Raw genomic sequence first — 5,322 nt, 5'->3', positions numbered from 1 at the left:
AATCGACGCGTTTCAAAAAGGCGGGGCATAGAGGAGAAACAATAATGTACAGTATGTGGAAAATAATGTGTTTTTTTAACTTTAAACCGCATAAACACATTTCATTACACCAAATATATTTACTATAATTAAGTCCTTTCATGCATGGTTTTGATCTAGACTGGAAGTTTCAGATTGTAAGAAAGGAACAGAGAAAGGTGGTTTTACAGTTGCAGGAAAAAAAGCAGAAATTAATAAATAAACTGCGAGTCTCCAGAGAGGTCTGTCAGGGAAAGTGGGTCTCTCCTGCAGTGGACGTGGCAGAATCGAGACGACAGGCCATGTTTGCTTGCCTAGAGGCAGAATAGGAACAGGCAAAATGCACCAACCCCTTTACAATACACCAGAGCCATCACCAGAGTTCATCTGTATAAAATCCATATATTAATACAATAGAGCTGCATGATTTGGGGGAAAAAAATTATTGCAATTGCATTTCTAATAAAAACAGATCTAAAATGCAACTTTAAAAAAAATCCAGGTTTGCTTGTTTGTTGGGTTGCACAATCTGACCAAAATTTTGTTGTTACGTATCAATATGGTTATAAAATAATAATAATTATTATTATACTATTATTACTTTTTCTTGTTGTTGATAAGCGCTTGTCATTCTAGACTCTGAAACACACAGTGCATATATTTATTTAATTCAATCACAGCCTTTGATAATCGCACTAAACCATATCATGATTTCGGTTATATTTCAATTAATCGTGCATATCTAATCTATAAACATATTAAAGGAACACGCCACTATTTTTGAAAATAGGCTCATTTTCCAACTCCCCTAGAGTTAAACAGTTGAGTTTTACCATTTTCGAATCCATTCAGCCGATCTCCGGGTCTGGCGGTAGCACTTTTAGCTGTAGCTTAGCATAGATCATTGAATCTGATTAGACCGTTAGCATCTCGCTCAAAAATGACCAAGGAGTTTCGATATTTTTCCTATTTAAAACTTGACTCTTCTGTAGTTACATCGTGTACTAAGACTGACGGAAAATGAAAAGTTGCAATTTTCTAGGCCGATATGGCTAGGAACTATACTCTCATTCCGGCGTAATAATCAAGGAACTTTGCTGCCGTACCATGGGTGCAGCAGGCGCAATGATATTATGCAGCGCCTGAATATAGGCCCCAGCTAAGTAACTTCCAATAAGCCTATTTTCAGGCGCTGCGTAATATCATTGCACCTGCTGCACTGATCGGCTGAATGGATTCGAAAACGGTAAAACTCAACTGTTTAACTCTAGGGGAGTTGGAAAATGAGCCCATTTTCAAAAATAGTGGAGCGTTCCTTTAAGGCATCATAAATGAACTCATTCGATTTTTCAAGATTTTTTTTGCCCGTTTTAATTGTCAGACAAGTGAAACAGCACACCTCTCAACAATAAGCAGCATGATTTAGTGTTAATCATGACTGTAGCCATAGCAAATAGTGAGTGACTAGTTACACAACAAAGCTTAATTACTTTAAGGTACGGGATTTGAACAAACCTCTAATGCTGAAGTGTGAGCAATACTTGATGCTTGCCTTAGGAAAAACAACTAACTGATGCTTTGGTTGTTTCAGATGGAAATGAGCACCAATGAGGCCATGTCACATATTTTGTAAACAAGATTATCCTGAAAAACTCCAACATTCTAGCGTCATGCCGTTTAAATAGAGGTGATTCATTGAAAATGGACGACATGGCAATGAAAAGCTGTTGTTACCAGTGTTGTTAACTGAAACTAAAACTATTAAAAATTATTTTTGGTAATTTAAATAAAGCTGAAATAAAACAGAATATATTTGAAAAACTAATTTTTTTTTTTTAAGTTAAAGTACTAAAATGACTAAAACTGAAGTAAAATAAGGCTAAATATAAATATATAATAAAAAAAACAAAAATGACAAAAGTCGTTATACCACAGTTTTTTTTAATGTTCACAGGTTAAGAACATTATTCTAAATAACTTCTGTATTCAACAGAAGACAAACTCATACAGGTTTGGAACAACTTAAAGGGGTCATAGGATGCTACATGCACTTTTACAAGTTGTTTGAACTGAAATATGTGTTGGTAGCGTGTGTACACAACCATCCTATAATGATAAAAATCCACCCAGTGTTTTTTTTTAAATCTCGTTAAATGTTTTCCCCTTTCTCAAATCCAGCCGATCTCAGATGCCTGTCTGTGTGACGTCACAAACAGGCCCCCTCCCACAATAGTTTGATTGACAGTAGCGTTTCAGCACAGACTGGACTGGTGTCTTACCTTAGACCCGCCCTGACTGAGCTGTCATCAGTCTGCCATTTTTTCACCGCCGGAGCAGATGTAGAGAAGAATGACTCCTAAGCGATTGAGGTGTTCTGTTGTTGGATGTAATAATGAACATAGCAGTCGTCATTTACTCCCGACATTTGAGCCGCTGAACTCGCAGTGGATTACTTTTGTTTCTGAAGGGAATGCGCCCCCGATCTACATAAATGCGTCTATGTTCACGCGAATCATTCATGATCCAGCCTCATCTACAGAAGCAGCGAGTATAATGTTTTGTAATGAATCTTTGCAAATCGCCTTTCCTAATAATGTGCTAATTAGCAAATTTCACGATGAATGCAGCTAAAGTAAACAGTCTCTCTGAGAGCAGCTCGGAAGAGAGGGGCGGGGTCAGCAGAGCTCATTAACATTTAAAGGAAAACGCTACAAAAACGGCTTGATCTGAAAAGAGCTGTTTTTGATAGGGTAAAAAAGGTGTTTTTTACTCTACCATTGAGAAATTTTAACCAAACTATGTTACAGACTTTTCATTAAGACCCTAAAGAATCATATCAACTTGTGGAAAATTGGCATCCTATGACCCCTTTATGGGTGAACTATCACTTTAAAAGAGTTAACCACAGTATTTCCATCAGTATTATCTGACTGAAATGAGACTCAAATACAAGTGAACATTAAAACAATTCTCAACTGTATCCTTTTCCAGGACGAGGAGCAGAAAAAACGATTACTTTCATTATAAAGCTCATTACTTCAGGGAAATGCTGTCTGTGCTCCACAAGTACCTAAATGCCCTTCCCAGCATCCAAATCGCCTGGTTTCAGTGTGCATACCTGACAGATGAGAGCTCTCTCTAATGCGTCAAGTAAAAGCAACATAACCAGCTGGTGTACTTCTGGAGCAAAACGCAAATGGTTATTGGGTCATTATAGACCATACATTTTTTATGTGCCATTTACCTCCACCTTTTAAAAGTGTATCCAGAGAACTAACAACTTCTTAAAACAAAAGCCTGTCTGTGAAGTTGTGGCACAGAGCCTGCAAATGAATCATTTTTCCAGCGAATCGAGTTGTTCAAAATGTCTAAACAAAGGGCAGAGCGTGCTGGTTTTAGCTGCATGGAGAGCACAGAGCACTGGAGGTCAGAGGCAGCGCACGTTTATATCAATCTGAGCTGGCGAGAGGAAGTTTGACATGACATTTCCCCAGGATCCCACACGACAGGGGGAAGAAGGTCATTGAAGGCTGATAGCAAGACTAAAACTTATTTCACTCTGGCTTTACTCATCTTTGAGTCTGCATTTGAGCAACATAATTGAAAGAAAATGGTTGCAGGATTTGAAGAGTTAATATCCACTTTTGCACTGACTAAGGTTTCCAAGATATGTTTATAATTTTTTATAAGAAAATATAGCATAAATAAAAAATATACTAAACTATACTAATACTGTTTTATAATTAGGGTAGCAAAGGGGCAGAAACTTTTATGAAAATTTCCGGTAAATTTCTGAAAACTTTCCAAAAAAATTCCAAATATTTCACGAAAGTTTCCAAAAACGCTGGAAAGTTTCCGGATATTATAATATTATAATATAATATTAAGATGAAGAAACAACCCTGATTATAATATTATAATATATAAATAAATGAATGCATAAATAAATAAAGAAACAATTACATACATATACTGTATGTATGTATATATATATTTTTTTATTTATTTATTTATTTATTTTTTTCTCTCCACATTTCTGAAAAAGACCAAACCAACAACTTCAAATAAATATTTGAAAACAAGAAACCAGACTAAAGGTTCGAGACTATGTAAACCCAAAAATAATCATTTACTTACTCTCATTTTGTTCCAGATACTTATTACTTGGAACACAAAAGGTGATGTTCACACTGTAATGAAAGAGAATGATGACCATGGCGGTCTTTGGATATATCCACTTTTATTATATGATTTTTGGGTGTTCTGTCCCAGTAAGAAAGAATAAACAAAATACTCTTCCCATAAATCAGATAACATTATCTAGCCAGCCTACGCCACCCTACAAAAGCTCACCACTAACCTAGTAATCGCAAAGATTCTGGTTTTCATTGTAACAGTATCTTTTCTGACAGAAAAGTTTACTTGTTATTCAGCCCTCTACGAACACCTTGGCAATTGAATCGCCATTGGCTAGTACATTTTTTAGTTTACTCGCCAGACTGATATATATACACACTGTAAAACCTGATAAGTTAAGAATACTCAAAACATTTGAGGAAACTTATTGCCTCAAAATATTTGAGTAAACGAACTCCATTTTTTTTAAGTTAGTAGAGCTTAAAATTTTTATGACAAGTGGGGTGGGGCTGATAGCCATGGGAGCCAACCCAAGCCAAGCCTCGCTTCCATGATCCCACCCCACTCATCACAATGTTAATTATATACAACTTGCTTCCATTAACAGCACATTTATTCAGATCTTTATCGTTAAGTGCTAGTTAGCAACAGCACACTGGCACGTACTAATGTAGTTATCAAAAAGACTCCCAATACGTGCATGTAAATAATCAAACAACATGCAGTATAAATAGTCTTTAAGTTTTGCTGTCCATCCTCAACCTAACCACAGGCTCTACTCTTCACCACAACGGTAACACTACAAAACCAACATAACAGAAACCTATGTAAATCCTAACATAACACAACATTTAAGTACTAACTTATGTCTCTCTATGTTAATCTTGTGTAAAAACACACAAAATAACACTTAATTTCTACATTTATTTTCTTTGTTGTCTGATGCAAAGCATGCTGGGAACTAGAAAACGCAATCATTTTAAGTTCACCTTACTACAACAACATTTTAAATTTACAGAACTTATTTCAATTAAGTCCAATGAACTTTCATTATTATTTGAGTGAAGTTAACTCATTTCATTAATTTCACTGTTCGGTTTTACAGTGCAGGTATATATATATATATATATATATATATATATATATATATATATATATACATATATA

At 35.5% G+C, this 5,322-nt stretch overlaps 1 protein-coding gene across 1 annotated transcript in view; it reads right to left on the bottom strand.

Annotated features, from left to right (window-relative positions):
• Positions 1-5,322, bottom strand: part of LOC107654402 (E3 ubiquitin-protein ligase TRIM62-like) — a 45,579-nt gene that overhangs the window by 2,804 nt on the left and 37,453 nt on the right. The gene's annotated exons all lie outside the window — the stretch shown is intronic.

This window comes from Sinocyclocheilus anshuiensis, unplaced genomic scaffold (assembly GCF_001515605.1).
Source record: "Sinocyclocheilus anshuiensis isolate Anshui unplaced genomic scaffold, SAMN03320099.WGS_v1.1 scaffold527, whole genome shotgun sequence".
Lineage (NCBI taxonomy): Eukaryota > Metazoa > Chordata > Actinopteri > Cypriniformes > Cyprinidae > Sinocyclocheilus > Sinocyclocheilus anshuiensis.
The sequence above is the reverse complement of the archived record's forward strand: the minus strand, read 5'-3'. Positions and strand labels throughout refer to the sequence as shown.